The 21,096-nt window shown below is 41.1% G+C and overlaps 1 long non-coding RNA gene across 2 annotated transcripts; it reads left to right on the top strand.

The window, feature by feature from the left end:
* Positions 1–19,737: 19,737 nt before the first annotated feature.
* On the top strand, positions 19,738–20,693 carry LOC131315747 (uncharacterized). Of its 2 annotated transcripts, XR_009196882.1 has the most exons (4): positions 19,738–19,752; positions 19,956–20,046; positions 20,368–20,472; positions 20,551–20,663. It is a non-coding gene; the product is annotated as an uncharacterized LOC131315747 (long non-coding RNA). The 2 variants fall into 2 exon arrangements; XR_009196881.1 differs by lacking the exon at positions 19,738–19,752 and having other exon boundaries at positions 19,769–20,046; positions 20,551–20,693.
* The last annotated feature ends 403 nt before the right edge of the window (positions 20,694–21,096 follow it).

The following is a 21,096-nucleotide window of genomic DNA, read 5'->3' as shown; positions in this document are numbered from 1 at the left end:
CTTACCTGTTATTATGCTTTCAACGACCTAGCCCTACGCTTGGGGTGCAAACCTATTTCTGAGACGTTAGGTTGCGGCGAAGCAGCCACTACCCCCATCACTAACCTAAAGAAATTGGTCGAAACCTGCATTGGTGTGAGTTGATACCAGTTCAGGACTTGACGGAGTAATGGGTGAAGGGGAAATCGAACTCCTCCCTCAACAATGGCTACTATTGGGATACACATTCTATCGCATGAACCTCCGTCACTATTTACACCCAGGGGGGCGAGTTCAAGACCAACATTGTCTGGAATATTGTATTCCGTCCTAAATGCCGCCATGGCAGTAGGGGTTTCACATAATTTCCTAAACTTGCTGGGTTTCAAGGGATTCTCACCATCTTCCGCCATAGATATACCCGATTTAAAAAGAGAAATCTGGAAAAGGGTACGATTGGAGCCCTAGGGAATCGACGAATCAAGCAAAGAAATCCTAGAATGAGATACAAGAAAGGAATAAGAGTCTTACGATGTTTTGCAGCAGCAATAGTGGGAGGTGCAATCGAAAGCTTCGAGGCAGCGGTTATGGCGGAAAGGGTGGAAGAATTTTCGTTCAAAACTTAGAGAGAAAAAACAACTGAGATTCGAGTTTTTGGGTGAAAACCCAAAAGAAGCCCTTTTAGGGGTTTAAGGGCAAGGAACGAAGACGAAATGTGTCCTCCCACGCCGTTACAAGTTAAAGTAACGGAAAGCAAATGTCGTTCTGACGACGTTTGATAAAACGTCAGTTCGAAATTAATGAGTTGCATACGAAACATGCCATGTGGAGTCACTACCCCGAAATGGTATAATGACAAAGGCGTCAAAAAGCATTAATAAATATTAAATACTATGACTACTCGGTTTCAAAGGAAATTCAAGTCTAAACGTTTATCTCTAAAAAGCTTCACCCATTACCCCTGAATAGTGGAAAATAGGTAAAGCTGGGGTGCAATTGTAGGGAGGTATTCCCGAACAGATACATCTAGTTGTCGAACACGTGGTGTATAAGAACACGTGAAAAATTGAACAGGACTGATCGCCGATCAGTGCGTTGAATGGCGATAAAGGCCAATAACATGAGAAGTCATTGGTGTAAACTAACTATTAGGCATATAGAGACATTCTGATTATATTTGGACCAAGTTACATGTGAAGTAGCTGGTCCAGGAAGACTGTTCGGCTACGATATAGCCAAACAAGGAAAGATCTCTAATCAAGAGCAAGAGCAGAGGAAATACTCTGGAAGATTCCAGAGTAGTCTTGGATGGGATCCCAAGAATATAGGATCTGAGAAAGATACCCAATGAGAATGGGATGTTCGGCTATCTATGGAAAAGAATCCTAAAAGGACTCTTTTCTAATGAATTGATAAGGAAACCGAGAATCCTTGATATCTAGGGTTTTCTATACGAAATAGGAATCCTAGGGCAACAGGAATGTTTGGGCAGCAAGCATATGCAAATTTATAAATATGAGGTAAACCTAAAGGTGAAAGGTACGCAATACGTTGCATTATTCGATATTTTCTATTGATAATTAGGGTTTCTCTACTAGTACGCAATACTAACTTTGCCATCGGAGGGCCTTTGCCACGAGAGGCAAAAGTGCACTCACCTCTTGTCTATTTTGCAGATTAGGGTTCAGACGACGTATTAGGGTTCCGGTGAAAAGGCACGAATGAGTCGTTGCAATCCCAATTGATCCGAAGCATCAATTGAATTCATCCCCCTACATGTACACACACATACACACACACAACTACAGACAACCTTATATGAATTGGCCTACGCAGCAACCTAACAGACCTGAATAACCTTATATATTACTCAATAGCAGCTAAAAAAAGTAGAAAAAACATGGTTATAACCATAGATTCAAGAATCATGTATAACCTAAACACTAGCATTCAAATATTATTATATAATAATCGTCAATGGTCATATAAATTAAAGAAAATCACATCTATCAAAATAATAAAGCATGTTGAAGCTCGAACACATAACTCTGTATATAATAATAAAACATTATCAAACTTGGACATATAACCTTATAAAAGATTAATAAATTAAGCATGTTCAAACTCTAAAATATATATATGAATTGGCTCGCGCAGTAGCCTAATAGAACCGAACATATAACCTTATATATTACTCAACAGCAGCTAAAAAAAGTACAAAAAACATGGTTATAACCATAGATTCAAGAATCATGTATAACCTAAATACTAGCACTCAAATATTATTATATAATCATTGACTATGGTTATATAAACGAAAGAAAACCACATCTATCAAAATAATAAAGCATTTTGAAGCTCGGACATATAACTCTATATACACTAATAAAGTATGATCAAATTTGGACATATAACCTTATAAAAGAATAATAAAGTATGTTTTTTTGAACAGAATAATAAAGCATGTTCAAACTTGAACATATATAAGTTTGTCTGCGCAGTGGCCTAACAAATGTGAGCATATAACCATTTATATTACCCAACAACAGCTAAAAAAAGTACAAAAAAATAAAACCCTAATAGATCCAAACATATAACCATATATGTTCGCAACAACAGCTAAACAAAAGTACAAAAAACAAAATCCTAATAGATCTGAACATATAACCCTTCACAGATAAGGATAAAGAAAGGAAAAGAAGGATTCTTATGCTTTTACTAGTGTATAAACCAATCTAAAAATTCTAGATCTGAGAAAATTTTGTAGTTATATGAGATCTACCAAATTAGACGCGCAAGATCTACGTCAACAAAGAGAAATAGCTAGATGGAGATTTTACCAGTGTACTTTTCCGTGAAGCTAGACACGAGGCTAGGACGACGACGATGGCGGCGGCGACAAAAGGCTGAGACGACGAGACTAGGCCGGCGGTCTACATGACGCGCGACGCAAGGCTGGCGATGAAGAGGCTGGGATGGTGAGGTTGGGCGCTCTCTCTCTCTCTCTCTCTCTCTCTCTCTCTCTCTCTCTCTCTACGTTTGAATGGAATGAAGGGAATGGAAAAAGAAACAATTATTAGGACTCCATATATTGGGGTATATTGGTATTTTTGTAGGCTATTGGACTTAAAGGGTTATGAAACTTAGATGTGGACTAGATGAGTTTGGAAACTGCTATAGTGAATCTATGCAAAATTCTCCCTTAATAATATTGGGAAAGAAAAATGGAAGCAGATCGAAGTCGATTGAAGAAATGTTGCGAAGTCCTAAATCCAAGAAGAAGGCCAGGGTGGAAGAAAGAAGAAAAATTGCATAGTGAAGATTTGCTGTTGCAACTGCTGCTCTATTCGTTTTTTCCTAAAGGCATCAACAAGATTCTCCTCAATGCGGCTGAAGCTACTTGATCAATCGACAAGATCTTGGGCATAGATTATATGGGTGACGAACGTTATAAGCAAAACCATGCAATACTAGAATAATGGATAAAGAACACATTAAGAAAGTTAGAAAGATCACAGTTTTGATGAAAACGTGATAAAGAAATGTGAGGTGAATTTTTAATGTCACTTTGCTAATAAAACCATGGTAACTAACATTTATTATAACAGTTTGAATAGAACCGTGATTATAAGTGCTTAATTTAACCACATTTTCCTACAAGCATGATAAAAATGTGTCTATTTAATCATGCTTCATTACAACTGTGATAGAAATGTGTCTATATTAATCACACTTTCTTACAAGCGTGATAACATGAGTCTATTTTAACCACGCTTTGTTACTACCGTGATAAAATCTTTCTTGTTTGATTTAACCACATTTTTTTAAAAGCATGATTAAATGTGTTTACTTATTTTAACCACGTTTATCTTAAAAGTGTGATAAAATTTTCTTTTATTTATTTTAACCATGTTTTATTAACAACCGTGATAAATAATTTAGGTGAGAAGAGAGGGCCTACAAGATTTCCAAAACACTCCTAAAAAAAATTAAGGGAAAATTATAGTTACCCCCCTCCAACTAACCCTCGCATACACTTACCCTCCTCTAACTTTTTTTTTGGCACTTAACCCCCTCAAACTAACTGAAATTCAAACGGTCATAACTTCAAACGGTCATAACTTCTTCGTCCAAAATCGAAAATATGCAAATTATTTATCAATTTCGAGGTCTTGAAGTCAGCTTTCTAATGACACCAAAATCACATCACGATTCAAAGCACATAGAAAGTTATGATCAAAAGAGTAAGGGCTGGTAGACAGAAATACCGTTTTGATCATAACTTTCTGTGTGCTTTAAATTGTGATGTGATTTTTGTGTCATTAGAAAGCTGACTTCAAGACCTTGAAATCGATATATAATTTGCATATTTTTGATTTTGGACGAAGAAGTTATGACCGTTTGAGGTTATGACCGTTTGAATTTCAGTTAGTTTGAGGGGGTTAAGTGCAAAAAAAAAACGTTAGAGGGGGATAAGTGTACGCGAGGGTTAGTTAGAGGGGGGTAACTATAATTTGCCCAAAAATTAAAAAGTTGGGCGCGTAATTTGCTACCAGTTCACTCGGTGAGGTCGGAGCAACTAAAGGAAAACCCAACAGTTTCAGCGCTTTCTTCTCTCCTTCTCCATCCCGGTGAGGTCGGCGCCCTCTTTCTCTCCACTGTCACATCTCGTCATCTTCATTAACCTTCGTATCCTGCAGCATGTTTCATCGCTTCTTCCTGTTGCAAAATCCGCGATCACCACCACCCTTCCGATGAGAAAAGGATCCCTCGCCCACAACCATCTGTTGAGGTGATTTTGATTAGAAGAATCATCCTCTGCGGTAAGTGTTTCACCCAGATTCGATTTCTCTTTTCAAACTTTCCCTCCGTGTTCTTGTTTTGTACTTTTTTGGGACTTAGTCTCGGTTATCTAATCAATGACGGGCTAGTTAGTTTAGTGCTAATTTTCAGGAAAGATATTCGAATGTTGATAGCGCTTCCTCCATTCGCACCAAAGTCGTGCCATGTTTTTCACGGTAAGCATGCTCTTGGTCTTTTGGATTGTGATTATGTGGATATTGATAGATTGTTCTGTGTTTTGTACAATCACGGATGATTCTGCATATTAGGTGTTTGATAAAAGTACCAAACGAGTTTTGGATTAGTACAAGAATTGTAATCTATAGAAGTCTTAAGTCCTACACTAGTACTCGGCAGTTCCAATTTTGTTGTTTCTACTTTCTCTTCCCAGTTTTTATGCGCTATATTTCACAAGTTAAATTAAAGCTCAATTGTTGTTTCTTGAAAAAACAAAAAGGAAGTAAAAATGGCCTCCTATTCATAGAGTGATCATGAGTGGCAATGGCACTGGAATCCCCTCTATTGCATCGACGAAAGGTGCAATTAAGTTCTTCGAAATTGGCTTTGTTAACAAAATCAACTTATATTATGTTTGTTATAGAGCTATTCATGTTAATCTCTGTTTGCATATTTATAATGCTACACATGGCTGACCACTGACCAGATAACCGACCTTACATCGCTACTTTATTTAAGTGTTATATTTAGTAATATTTTAGATTTGTCAATTTATCCCGTGATGTTTTCCAGCACCAAATATGCTTAGGGAGTCTCTGTGTAAAAAGCAAGATGGTGAAACTAGAGAAAAACTGTAGTGGCTCTGTTTCAGTCTCCCAAAACTCGACTTTAGTGCGGTTATTTAAATTGAAGTTGAATTATGTTTTTTTACTGTGGGAGGATTGTAATATTACTTGTGACCTTCTGCATACTGATATGTTGCAGGTGGTAGAAGAGATGGGTTGGTCACAACTTTGCAACTACAAATCTAGAGGTCATTGTATGTATGTATGTATGTTGTTCTATGCTATACGTGACATAATTTATCATTTTTCTCAGTAAATTATTGATGTGTTTGTAATTTTCCTGCTTGCAGATGACTGCCAATATTCAAATTTCGTATGGAGACTATGGACTATAGTATGAGTCTTGAGGAAAACACACTTGTCGTTGTGGCAAATGGTAGATGAACTTGAGAGGCTAGTTAGCATATTTGTCATTCGTTTTGCCTAAACATTGATCTAGCTAGGCTTTATTTTTTGGCTCAATACCCGGACCATGTAACATGTTTGATTCTCTTATTTGTGTGTAAAACGCTTTTAGATTAATAGTATTATAAGTTCACATTCTGGCTTTTTCAGTTAGTAAATGTATTTGCCATACCATTGCAGTATGATGCACTTGTACAGTTAGCAATGGGGAACAAATTTTAGATTCAGAACTGAAAAGTATCTAATTTAAGAAAATAAACAAGTTCACCACAGTTTCTAAATAAAGCGAGATATTTTAAGTTCATTAACAACCATAGTATCTGAAAAAACTGTGATGTTATAGATGATAAGATCACAGTTTTAGTAGAAATTGTGCTTATTTGATTGAAAATGATCACAGTAAAGAAGATATGATTACGGTTTGAGTAAAAACTACTCCCTCCGTCCTTTTTTAAGTATCCCACTTCGTAATTTTAACTTATTAAGAAAATATCATCATTACACCTTTTACATCAACTTTTATCTCAACTTTCCCTACTTACTTTCTATGGAGACATTATTATCACACTTTTACTCACTAACTTTTCAAAATAGAATCTACTTTTAGGGGCAAAATGAAAAATGTACCAACTTTTACCCACTAACTTTAAAAAATGGACACTTATTAAGAAACAATCCAAAATGGAATACTGGTCTTCAAAAAGGGAACGGAGGGAGTGTGATTCTTTTATATTAAAACTATCACAGTTTAAGTAAAAACTGTGATCAATTCATTCAAAATGATCACGGTTTTTTTATAACACTGAGATTTTTAATTGAAAACAATCACGTTTCTTACCTATGAAGCACAGTTTTTTATTAGCTTGTATCACAGTTTATAACCGTGATTAAAAGTAGGAGACTTTTAATAACGGCCCGATAAACCACGGTTTTGTAATTGTGATTAAAATCAAAAGATTACGGGTAATAAGTGTGATCAATAAGCATTATTGTAGTAGTGATGATTATGGAAGCCAAAGATGATGAAAGGGCCAATGTTCGGGCTCCTCAGCATGATGATTGATTCTTAGTCATCTCAAAAGTGTTGCTTCTTTTAGGTTCTTTCTGCCTTGTTGGGTTTGAGTGTGGTGTTCTGCTTTGGGGTTTTATGTCTTGGTTGGCTTTTGCTATCCTCGATTTTTTCCCCTTTTGATTCTTGATGGCATGTGATTTTTGGAGTGAGAGGGTGATTTCTTTAAGAGTATGCTCTTCTTCCGTTTTGATGTCTCATACCGAGAGTCTGTTTGATCTTTGTATTTTGTTTACAAAGATTAATAAAATTCTTTTTTGTTGTTAAAAAAAATTACCAAGATCACAAACACGACTAACAGAGATTTGTTAAATCGTTATCAACTAAAACAAATAATAGCACAAAAAAGTCAAATGTGACGGCCACGTTTTGTGGATAAGGTATCTTTTTCTTTCTAAAATCTTGATTAGGTAAAAAAAATGTGGAAATTAATGTTTTTTTTTTTCTCGGCAATGTGGAAATTAATGTTAACAGCCACTTTTATTCAAATGCACGTCATTTTTTTTTTATCATGTAGTAAAGTTTAACTTATTCATCCTACATTCTTTTCTTCAGGATGTGAAAAAGATGCGCCTTAATTTGTTTGGTTTCCTTTTTAACTTTTATTTTCATTTTTGTTTTCAATCATTACCCTTATCTTTCTCCAATTATTACTTCTATTTTCAATTATTACTTTAACTTGTTCTCTTTACATCTCTCCAATCAGTACCCCTATCTTTTAATTATTACCCATATTTCTCTCCACAAACATTACCCAAAACCAAAACCAAAACCAAAACCAAAAATACAAACCAAACAAAGCTGTCTAACTTTTATATTTTAAATGAACAAAAATCAAAAGAATTTCTTTGCGATAGAAAGTGATCAAATCAATTGTCGATCACCCAAAATTGGGATTGATTTTTGCATCCTTCTTTTTATCCTTCTTTTTTATTTTTATTCATGTAAAATTGCTACATTATCTTTTCAAGGAATAATAATATAATCTTACATCCATAAAGAAAACAAAGAATGTCCATACAAGAATAGAATGGAAATGATTTAAACATAAATATCCCCATACAGATCCGGACACAAAAATGTGTTACAGTCGTCAATTTGTTTGTCTCATGTCCATTGTGTGAGTTTCATGCACACCTTGTGGATCTCGCATTTATCAAACGTGTCTAAACTCATCTATATCCGAACTCATCTATATCCGAATATATGTGAACCGTACCCATTTTGAATATGCGTGTATGTTAGATTGATAGAATGAGTTATTGTCACATATACTCAGGCCCCTGTTTGATAACCCGCCGAAAATGATCAGTTTAGTATTCCTTCACTTGAACAAAATTATTTCCTTCTCCCCTTTAGAAAACAAGGTCTAGGTTTTCTACCAATTCGTGATCTCAAACGTCGTTTACATGGACAAACACACACTTCACCATCATTCGCATACATTGCATAGAAGAGTACCCGGAAAAGTACTCACTCAAAACCTCCCCACGTACGTGCACTCAAAATACAACATGGTAGATGCATGCATCTTACAAAACCTCCCCACGTCATCTCAAACGTCGTGGCAGTGCCTTAGACTTTTTCCACCACACATGCATTGTGATGAGGTTAATAGAGTTGGGTCAAAGACGAGCTATATTGACCCTACCATAATGTGTGTAGCAGATCAAACGCAACTGCCCGCAACCGGTTGCCACTACCGTGTTTGAACTGGGGCTCGGCTACTGGCTGAGACTCATCCATGGGGAAAATTCTTATTCAGAGCTCTGGTGGCGACACATGTGGTTCAGGCTCTGCCACCGTCAGTGGAGAACACTTGTCAGCATGTTCCTCGCACATGTCACCCATCGGGCTCGGCCGTGTACCGAGTTCGGCCAGGAACGGGGCTCGGTCAGGTACGGCGCTCGACCACCCGCTTGGACACGTGGCCCTTCACGTGACAGAAACGGTTATGCTAGAAGATGATGATGAGTGCACATGGGAGGTGCCAGCTCATGCCAAAACGGTTATCGGATCTATTCTGTGAAGTCACAATGACGCCATCTGGCTCGTGCAAGGCACATGACGATACTTGGAGAGCAAGTCGGGGAGACTCTATAAATATTAAAGGATGACTACTTTGGAAGGTAGACACTCTACACTATCCTGAAACCCTAATTTCTCACTTGATTTTTGCACATTCTCATCCTCTCGCCGGAGGGCCTTGCCGGGCAACCCCAGCCAGGTCTTAGTCGTGCGTTCACTGTGCAGGACTGGGCGAGAAGACTGGAAAATCCACGAGCCAACGGAGGAGGATTGCAGGTCAACGAATCACGGGCCACACAATTGGTGAACCCGACGTGAATCTAAACTTCTGATCCAAACGGCTCGAACCTCCTTCAGCCCACCTTCATCCTTTAAACAACCATTACAGATTTGATTGCCATGGGCGGAGATCTAGCAGATGTCACCGTCTCAGGGGCCGAAGACGCCAATGGAAACACAATCCTTCCACCGTTTTCAGAAAGGCACATGTCCATTTCACTTCCCCCCAGTTCAGGCCTCTCCACAGTGGCGGACGACGTAATAATGGCCTACATCCGCTTGTTACAATGTCGTGACGAAGATAGGGACAACGAGCTGACAGCTCTGAGAGCGAAAGTTGCCCAAATGAAACAACAGATGCAGTGAGACGCCACCCCCGCTACATCTAGATCGACGGGAGGCAAAACCGGGAGGCGACGAAAGCAAACACCACCCCCACCACCACTACAAGAATGTCCTCACGACACCGGCCATCGCGGCTCCGTCAAGGACCGCCTTGGCATCCCACCAGACCCAGGTGATGCGAGGGAGATCATACTTTACAAGCGGCACACGACACCTGGAACACACCGCTCAAAGAGCCACCTCGATCGAACCAACACTAGGGATATCGAGTCGTTTACAAGCACATACTCGACTGGTCGCGCAGAATTCTCTCGCACAACGGTTTCCCATCGTAGTCGAGATTTCGTGGAGACCAGATGCCATGTATCTGAATGTCTCGGGGAAATCCTGACAGAAAATTTCGACAATAGCAACCATGCTCGACGGAACGGAAAAGGCGTGCATATTTAAGAGCCGAACAACGAAACCAAATCCCGTAAGGACGGAGGAAAGACGGTTGACGGACATCACCGGGTGACAGTAGATTTACGAGACAAACTCCGGCATCGAAATCGTGAAAAGTCCCCTGACAGAGACTCCAAGAGAACGAAGATGGATGAACACGGCAAGCCACCGCGCCCTGGTTTTGAGCGGTAGCTGAAGGACCTCGGCGTTTCTCCCTTCACGCCCCACATAATCAACATGACGGCCGAACCCAACTTTCACCTACCAAAGTTTACGAAGTTCGATCCTACCACATGCGAAGCTTACACCCACCTGATTCACTTCCATCAAACCATCGAGTTATGCACCACAAAGGACGAAATCAAATGCAAAGCATTCCCATCCAGCCTCGGCTCCCTTGGTCTCCAGTGGTTCAACAAATTGCCCGTCGGATCCATACGGAACCTAGCCGACCTTGAACGCGCTTTCAACACCCGTTTCATCATAAGTAACAGGATGGCCAAGGAGCCTGAGTCATTGTCCTAAATGCGAAAACTACCATCCGAAACTCTTCGTCAGTACGCCGAACGATACAGGCAACTGTTCAATGAAATTCCCAGAATCGACGAGTACTGGGCTGCAAGAACCTTCAAAAATGGCTTAGAAATTAACAGCAAGATTTTGGACGAACTTGCTATCCGCCCACCCCATGGCATGGGCGAGTTGATGCGCATCGTGGAAAGATTCTGCGCCTTTGAAGAATTCTACGCGGATCGTGCGACTCAAGGACTAACTAATTCTACTACAACGATCACACCTCAGCTGACAGCACCAGTCGCAATGCAACAGCCTCAGCCAAAGAAACTTGTCCACAACATCAAGGAAGGAAAGAAGCACCAGCCGAAGGTACATGACTATGTGGCCGAAACCACATACTTCAAAGAACCCATCTGGTCTTTCTTGAAGGAAATCATGAGGCAACCATGGTTCGAATGGCCAAAAGGAAAGCTTGGCACAGACACTGGCCAAGCAAATCAGAACCCACGAAAGAAGTGCTTATATCACAACGAGCTCGGTCATTACACAACCGTATGTGCACCATACAATGCCCTATTAGAGCTTCTGGCAGCACAAAGCCATCTCGATCAGTACATCGATCAAGCCAAAACACCCACCCGTCCACCTGCTGGGAATCCCAACCCAAATGAACCGCGACCAACGATACACGTTATCCACGGCCCCGTAACAAAGGAATTTGAATCCAATCTTCAGGCTGACCTCAATCGCGCATCCACTTCCAAGTAGGTACTCGCAGTAGGACCTGGATCCAAACGACCATGACCAGAAGAGTCACCCAAATGGACAATTACTTTCACCGAGCGCGATCTCGAACGTGTGCAAACACCACACTCCGACGCCCGCGTCGTAACAGTTCAAATTGGAATACATGATGTCAAGCGCGTTTTAATCGATCAGGGAAGCTCGGCGGAGGTCATGTACTATGACCTATTCAAAAAACTTAATCTCCCAGAATCAGCTTTGCAACCCGCCGAAGTACCCCTCATCGGACTCAACGGAGCACCCGTTTGGCCACTTGGTCAAATCTTCCTGCCAGTCGTCGTTGGCTCGAAAATGTTGAGCGTCAAGTTCATTGTCGTAAACGTACCTAGCCCATACAACGCAATTCTTGGCCGAACATGGCTACACGGCATGCAAGCGATCGCCTCAACCTACCACCAGGTCGTTCGCTTCATCGGTATCAATGGGAGACAAGAAGATCTTCGAGGCGACCAAATAGCCTCCAAAAAATGCTACGTCTCAGCCGTCCACAATTCCACCAAAGTCAAGCAAGTGCAATGGGTCGAAATTCCAGACATCACCATGATCGATGATGTTGGCCAGCTAGCCGAAAACAAAGCAGAAGAAGACCTCGTCCAAATGCCAATCAACGAGGATGGCTCCCGATTCTTCTTAATCAGCTCTTCCATCAGTGAGGCCGACTGCAAAGAAATGTACCAATACCTCAAGAAAAATATAGAAGTTTTTGCCTGGACCCCCAATGAAATGCCGGGGGTCGATCCCAATTTCATCAGTCACTCTCTTAACATCAAGAAAGAAGCCAGACTTGTCATCCAGAGGGCACGGCGTTCTGCAGCCGAATACGCCGACGCCGTCGTCGAAGAAGTCAAACGTCTACTGGAAGCCAACGCCATCCAGGAAGTGCAATACCCAACATGGTTGTCCAACACAGTGGTCGTTAAAAAGAAACACGGCAAATGGCGAATTTGCATGGATTACACCAATCTCAACGGCGCTTGTCCAAAGGATTGGTTCCCACTCCCGAAGATTGATCAACTTGTGGACGCAACGGTAGGCCATGCTCGGCTAAGCTTTCTAGACGCCTACCGTGGGTACCACCAAATTGCCATGGACCCCGACGACATGGAGAAAACTGCTTTCATCACACTGATAAGCCCTCTATAATGTAAATAATAGGGCTTATCTCTCTCATTTTTGTCACACACAAGTGCATAACTTGCTTGATATAAACGACATTGCACGAAATGTGTGTTTTTGGCGTTTTTAGGTGAATCGCGTGAATAAGGCGTGTTTTGACACCATGGATCAACTCTAAGGGTATCCGTACACCAGAGGTCATGTGGCACTCCATCATCGAATCCCAAGAATGATGAAAAGTAACTTCAGAGGGTGTGCGGGACAACGGAAGCTCAAAGGACATGGAAAGGCTAAAGAAACAAATGAGAAAGAAATCTGTCCAGCCGCTACCCGTAGTCCCAAAATGGTACTACCCGTAGCCAGTGATCAGAAGCTGTGTCAAAATTGCAAAACGAGACTACTACCAGTAGCCCAAAAATGGTCCTACCCGTAGCACCTGGAAGTTTCTGCAGATTTTATGCCCGACTTTTGGACATTTCAAGGGTAGTTTAGACTTTTGTATCCCGAATGTTTGGGACTATAAATAGTTTTTAATCTCATTTTGAGAGGATATCTTTCATTTTCAGCCCTAGGAACTTCTCTCTCTACCTCACTCTCCTCTCAAACTCTTCATCTCTCTTCAAAGGAGATTGAAGAGTTGGGTTTTGAGGTATTTTGTCTTCATTAATGTTGTAGTTACGGTTGAGATCTTTCGTAATCTTAAGTTTATTTTCGTTTTTATCCATGAATCATATTTATCTTTTTATGCTTGTTCTTTATTCTTGTTCTATGGTTGAGTAATGATAAAGGCTTGGTCATGGGGTGATTTCTATCTCGTGACTTGGGTAGTTTAATGGCTTCTTTCATTTCTTGTACTTAATGTGGTTTGTGAATGAATTAAGTTCATTTTTATGTAAGAAAACCTAGGGTTGTTAACCTCTTTGATTATGTGTAGGCAAGGACTTGATCTCTTGCCACATATAATGCTTGGAGCTATGTCACTCTAAGTGTTTGCCAAAATGCCTCAAAGAACTTGTTGAACTCTAATCTTTGGTCTAAACTTAGGGTTGTTAACTTCTTTGATGCCGTGTCGACAAGTCTCCTTGGCACACGGCATGCTCGGAACTCTGTCACTCTAGGTGTTTGATAAAATGCCAAAATGAGTTCCTTTCCATCTCCAAACCTTGTTGTATGAGTTAAACTTGATTTTCATGGTTAAACCTTCCGAGTGAGATCAAATGACAATGACTCTCACTTGAGTTATCGAAGAGAAGCATTGAACGACCTAAGTTATGGGCGGAATAAACCCCTAGACCTTGCCACTTTTAATTTCTAGCCAAACTTCATTTTCAATCAAGTTAGGAGGTAGAGAGAATTTCAATCACTCAAAAGTTGGCCGTCTCAAAGCCGAACCTAAAGGTTGGCGGTCCTAAGGCTAAAAACCCTTCGTAAATCAAACCTTCGGTCTAGCTCCATTGGCTCCCTGTGGATTCGACCTCGGACTTCTGAGTTTATTATGCTGCAACCAACCTAGCCCTACGCTTGGGGCGCTCTTTACTAGGACACACTTTGGTCGAGCAAGCACACACCACACCATATGGCATCTTCTGCTACCGCGTCATGCCCTTTGGGCTCAAGAATTCAGGCGCAACGTTCAATAGAGCAATATTCAAGATGTTGCAAGAACAAATCAGCCACACCGTGGAAGCTTACATTGATGACCTGGTCGTAAAAAGCAAGAAGGAATCCAACCACCTGCGAGACTTGGCGGAAGTCTCCGAAATCCTCAAACTACACAAGCTACGGCTGAATCCTGAAAAATGCGCGTTCGGGGTGAGCGCTGGGAAATTCTTCGAACACTTGATCACTCGAAGAGGTATTGAGGCCGACCCTAACCAAATAAAGGCTGTTAAAGATTTGCGCCCACCAAGGACAATCAAGGAAGTATAGAGGCTCACTGGGATGACAGCGGCTTTAAACCGATTCATCAGCAAATCCTCAAACAAGTGCCACGCATTCTTCCATGCCTTGAAGGGAAAAAGTCGACGCAGCTTTGAGTGGACCTCGGATTGTGACTTTGCTTTGGCCGAACTCAAAGAATACTTAAACTTGGCCCCGCTATTGGTGAAACCTAAGGAGTTAGAAACTTTATATCTCTATCTCGCCGTGTCCGCCCACGCAACCAGTTCTGCACTTGTACGACGGGAAGGCGCCGATGACATGCCAATCTACTTCACAAGCAAGACACTCCTTCCAGCTCAAACTCGTTCCTTACCACTTGAAAGGTTAGCTCTTGCTCTCGTTTCAACGGCTAGGAAACTCCTGCCCTACTTCCAATCGCACCCCATCGTCGTCTTAACAGAACACCCCCTCAAGAGCCTCTTTCGAAAGGCTGATCTATCTAACAGGGTCTCCAAGTGGGCAGTAGAGCTAGCAAACTTTGATATCCATTTTGAACCACGAACGGCAATCAAAGGGCAGGTTCTTGTTGACTTTATTGCTGAGCTTACTCCGGAAGATACTGAACTTCTCAACACACCAATCCCAACACAAACCATCGCCGAGCATCAATTGTCGCTGAAACCTTGGCACCTTTTCCAAGGTGACATCTGGCGTCTACATGTTTACGGAGCATCTAACAACAACGGAGCAGGGGCCGGGGTCGTCCTAGTCTCCCCTTGTGGAACACTACACGAAAGTGCTATCAGCATTGGCTTCCCCGCCACCAATAACGAAGCTGAATATGAAGCCCTCCTAGCTGGCTTACGCTCTGCAGTTGCGATGGAAATCTCCAACCTCGTCGTTTATTGCGAATCCCAACTCATAGTAAACCAAGTACTGGGGGACTATGAGGCTCGGGATCTGCGGATGTGAAAATACCAGGCAACCGTAGCTGAACTAATCACCCACTTCCACAATTTCAAAATCGAACAGATCAACCGCAAACACAACGCGCACGCCGACGCACTCGCTATGCCTCAGCTTCTAAAGCCTCCAAATTTCGGACAATCAGCTTCGGCAACATCGACCACCCAAGCTTTGATGCCACTCCAAAGGTTCTCAACGTTGAACTCGGCCTAAGCTGGATGGACGAGATCATTGTGTTTCTCAAAAATGATACTCTACCAGCAGACTAGAAGGAAGCTTATTGCATCAGGAACAAAGCCGCTTACTACTGGCTCTCTGAAAGCGGCCAACTCTACAGGAAATCTATCTCCGGCCCATATCTCCTCGTGGTCCACCCAACCCAGGTACCCGAGATTCTCGTCGAACTTCACTCAGGGAGTTGTGGCTGCCACTCCGGCGGCCGTTCACTTTGCCAACGAGCATTGAGTCAGGGATACTTTTGGAAGAATAGGAAGAAAGACTGTGAAGACACAGTTCGCAAATGCCGACCATGTCAACTTTTTTCTCCCATACCAAAGCAACCCGCCCAGAACCTCTCCTATAACCAGTCCTTGGCCCTTTGCACAATGGGGGCTCAATATTGTCTGAAAATTGCCAACAGCACCAGGAGGATTCAAGTTCCTGATCACCGCAACAGACTACTTCTCAAAATGGGTAGAGGCCGAGCCTCTTGTGACAATCACAGAGGCTAAGAGGCTGACGTTCGCAGATTTGTCTGGCGAAACATTGTTACAAGATTTGAAGTCCCTTACGCCATCGTATCAGACAACGGAAGCCAATTCGTCGGTAAAGACCTCACCAGCCTCTGTGCCAAATTTGGGATACGCTTCTTCAACTCTATTCCAGTATACCCCCAAGGGAATGGACAAGCTGAGGCTACAAACAAGACCGTCTGCACTGGGATCAAGCGTCGGTTAAACTCCAAGAGAGGAAAATGGGCTAAGGAACTACCACGTGTTCTTTAGGCTTACCATTCTACCCCCCCGGCGCTTAATAGGCCAAACGCCCTTTTCAATGGCATTCGGCATGGAGGCGGTAATCCCACTAGAATTCAAGTTCCCCACTCTGAGGATAGAGAACTTCGATCCAAAGACTAATGAAGAAGCCGTAGAACAGGAACTGATCTTAGCAGAAGAAAAGCGTGACGACACTCAGCTAAAGCTCGCCGAGTACCAACAACAAGTGGCAAGAGGCTACAATCGAAGTGTTCGAACCAAGACCTTCAAACCAGACGACTTGGTTTGGCGAAAGGTGGTGCAAGCTAGCAAGAAGCAGAAATTCAAACCTAATTGGGAGGGCCCCTTTCGTGTTGTCAAAATCGCTGGTGAAGGTGTTTACATATTAGAGGACATGACTGGGAAAGTCCTTACCAACCCTTGGAATGCACAGAATTTAAAGAAGGCATATATGTAATGAAAAATCCCAACAGTGCACCTCATGTTCGGCCACTAACTATCCTGCTTTTTATTTTCTTAAGCTTTTTTATGACAGAATTGGCTTCAGCCACAACAATGTCAATTTCTTTATTATTGGCTTCGGCCACAACAATGTCAATTTCTTTATTATTGGCTTCGGCCAACATCTTTACATTCAACTTGTATTTCACGTTTCCCAAGTAAAAGAAGTATCTTGTTTGACAATCGATGTCTTGTACAAATTTTTACTTGTCTTCGTTACTATAAAACTATACTCGGCATCACTCCATCAACCCCAAATGTTGACTTCAGTCACACCCACAAACGGCTATTACATCCCTGCTTCAGCCACCATAACCGCCCAAAGAAGCAAAAAACAGGACTTATGGTCCACCAAGTGATAAGTGCCAAAATATACATATTTTGGCCCTCTAACATACAATTATTAGTCCTTTATTTTTGTTAACTGATTTTTATATTACGTTTTTATGTTTATAGGTTGCTCGAGCTCGGTTACCAATAATTTGGGTAAAAAGAAGAATTTCTAGAAGTTTTGGATCAAAATGTAAAGTCCTTCAAAGTTGAATGACTAATGTCTTATAATGTGAAACTCAAGGGGCTTTTATGTTATTAGGGTTTAAAACCCTACTCCTATATCCTACTCCTCTTAAATAAGAACCAGTTTCGCTTGGTTTTTCGCTTGGCTTTTTAAAGGGTGTTTTGGAGTTGGGGGTTGCGTGGCAGAAGGCAGAAGGGGGGGGGGGGGGGGGGGGGGGGGTGGGGGCTGCGTGGCAGCAAGGGTGTTTTCCCTTCTGACCCACGTGGCGTGATCCCTTTGATACCTGGTGCAAAACAAAAACACGTGTACATCTCTCCATCTCTCTACATTTCCCCTTTTTCTCCTATCTCCCTGTTCCAAACGTGCATCTCTTTCTCTCTCATCTCCTTCCCTAACCGAAACACCTCTCTCTCTCTCCTCCTTTATTCACCGACAAACACCACCACTTCCACCTTCGTCTCCGGCGAGCGGCACCCCGCTCTGGCCGCCTCCCTCTCTACCAACGAAGAGAATATTTTCCCAACTCCCATGAGTGCATCTTCTCGGACCTTCGCCGTCTCTCCCGCTCTTTCTCCTGAGATCCTTCCATTACGAAGCCAACCGTAACCAAACCCCAAAATCAAAGGTTTTTCGTCACTGAAAGCGAAATCTGGTGAGTCGGAACTAAGGCCCAGATGGGGCGGCTTCGATCGCGAGATTTCAGGCCAAAAAACTCTGTCATGGGACAGGTCAAGATCCTAAAGCCAGGCGAGGAACTGAGGCTGCCGCCGACGAATTTGGTTCTGGGTCCCACAGATCTGTTGGGTCTCGACTCGGACACGGTCTAGAAGTATTTTCATCTCTTTTTCCTTCTCCATGTGTGTTGCATGTGTGCTTTTATGACTTTACCGTCACTCTGCTCGCTCCATTACATGTAATTTTGTGATGATTTCTTGCATTTAGGTTTCATTGTGTGCTTTTGTGCTTCTGTGTTCGATTTATGTGGGTAGACTCATTTAGGGCTACTATTTTTAGTTGCTGATGTTTTCCCCCTTCCTGATTTTTGTTGCATGTTCGCTTTTGTGGCTTGATTCTGAAATCGTGTAGTATTCATTTTCATTTGTTGTTTTTGTGACAGATTTTGAGGAATTTTGATGTCTGGTCTGGTTGGTTTGGTTGATTTGGTGAGTGAAGTATTAGAAAGTGAGAAGTAAGGAGTATTATAGTCTTGTTTGTTTGTGTGTTCAACAACTATTAATATGATAATCCATATGAAGAACAAGCAGGCATCAAACAAAATTAATTATTTTTTCTTGTTATGGTGGAATTCATTATCAAGATGTCCATGAATTTTTTCTAGATCTTTATTCTTGTCTTCATTTGTGTTGCATGTTGGCCTTTGTGGTATTCTAATGGTTTAGCTGGGTTTGTAAGCTGTGGTTTTTATTGGAAAATCACAGAGTATTTCTTTCGATGTGTTCCTTTTCTTCATTCGTGTTCCATGTTTGCTTTTCTACCATTACGATGGCTTTGGTAGGTTTTTCATTTGTGTTGCATGTTGGCTTTTGTGGTATTCTGATGGTTTAGTTGGGTTTGTAAGCTGTGGTTTGTATTTTATTTTATTAATTTATCATTTCTTGCATTTGGGCTATGTTATTGGGAAATCAAAGAGTATTTTTTCATTTGTGTTCCATGCTCTACAGTTTTAGGGTGTCCTGATGTTTTTTTTTTTTTTTTTGGAAAAAAGCACCACATCGAAGGTTCTATCTCAACTGATATTTACAAACCATGGTTTTCAATCTGTGTAGTTATTCAAATATCTAAATCGTGTATCGTTTGTTTGAATATAGTTCATTCCTTCAGTTTGGAGGGTCATGAGTTTGTGCAGTTGACTGCTTTATTGTTTCAAACTACGAACTTGTCTGTGAGATCATGGATTTAGTAATCTTCCTTTTTATGTGTTTTACGGCCTTGCTTTCTTATCGGCCTGTATAACACCTGAGTAGCAATTGGTTTTGCTATGAGGTAACTTATTAGGTGAATAAAGCATTTGCAGTTTTCCTGTGTGTTGAACAAAATAAATAGAGAATGGAGTTATGAATTATTTTCCGAGTTATGGTTTTACATTTTGCTTCATGCTTATTAGGGTAAAGCATGAACAGATTTATAGTTTACTTGTCTGCTGCTATTTTTAACCTTTCTGATGGATAATTTGGCTGTTGTAGCACTTGAAGCTCCAAAAGAGCCTCGACGTCGACCTAAGACGAAGTTTAGTTGTCGAAGGTGGTGAATTAGTCTTTGGGTAATATCTAGCATACGTATAAGTGGGCAATCAGCATGATCGAATTTATTCTCTTGCCAATTATATGTTGTACAGAATACACACTCAAACTAAATATCAATATCAGTCATCATCCCGATCACTGAATTATGAGTTAGAGGTTGGTTAAAATTGTCACTCTGCTCACTGTAGAAATTGTTAACAGGACTTTGAGTCTGAGAGACAATGGAAATTGGCTCGTTGGAGCCAGCAAGGGCATGTTGGACCCGGCCACAAGGGAAGAAAAGAAAGTGAAGGTTCGTTGTCCCCTTCCAACAAATGAAAACACTTCATACTAAATTGGTGGTAGAAGAATAGCAAATTTTTCACTTAAGGATTGTACCTTCTTACATAGTCTTGTTTATTTACGTTTACAACTAAATATTGTTTGCATTATGACTATTGTCTGGAAGAAGAGCAGCGATTGAGAAAAGTTGCACTCAATATTTCTAAAGATGTGACAAAATTCTAGCTGAAAATTGAGAGGCTGGCAAGTCTATTTAGGATATGGGTTTTAGTAACTTCACCATACACTTGTGACATTTCAAAACCTTCCTCTCAAAATATTGTCGTTCCAGGTTCTGTACAAGCATCAACTAAAACTTGACAAGAAAAAAGAAAAAATCGCTTGACAAACAGCCTAAGTTTCTTCTGCTTTCATGATGTTGTTCCAACTATTTCATGTACACTGGCCTTTTGATGCCACTTTGGTAATGCACATTATTTGTAATCCCACGCTTCATCTTTTCAATCTTGACTAGGTACTCAACAATGCTAGCAGAAAACCTGGTGAACTCACCAATTACTCGCAAGTCGATAAATCCATGCATTGCTGCTCAGGAACAACCGAGTACTCAACATGGAGGAGATGAAAATGGTACATGTATTTCTGTTTGATTAGAAGTCAGTAAGCACAAACTGCAGTTTCTTTACCCTTTTTTTTTTTTTTTGACACGAAGAACTTGCATTCCATAGACTTTTGCTTTGTCTAACTTGCACAAACTCTACTTTAGAAAAAAGATATATTTCCACTTAGCTATTGCTTAAAAGAGTAATTTCTCTCCTTTGTTCTTTTTAGTAGATAAAGCTCAGTGAACTCATACCCTTAGGGAGGATCACTGAACAGAAATTTTATTCGTTTTTTTATCCATTTTAACTACCCTCACACTAGACCTGTAGCTGTGATGTTAGAACTTCAGGTTAAGGCCTTCTATTGGCCTTAGCCATTGGTTAAAAGACAAACCGAAGTCTTCTGTTTTTCCAAAGTCAAGTAGACTACATCTTCTGTTACCAGCTAGAAGCTAAGA

Source organism: Rhododendron vialii, chromosome 2a (assembly GCF_030253575.1).
Source record: "Rhododendron vialii isolate Sample 1 chromosome 2a, ASM3025357v1".
Lineage (NCBI taxonomy): Eukaryota > Viridiplantae > Streptophyta > Magnoliopsida > Ericales > Ericaceae > Rhododendron > Rhododendron vialii.
This window is presented reverse-complemented; position numbering and strand designations above follow the sequence as displayed.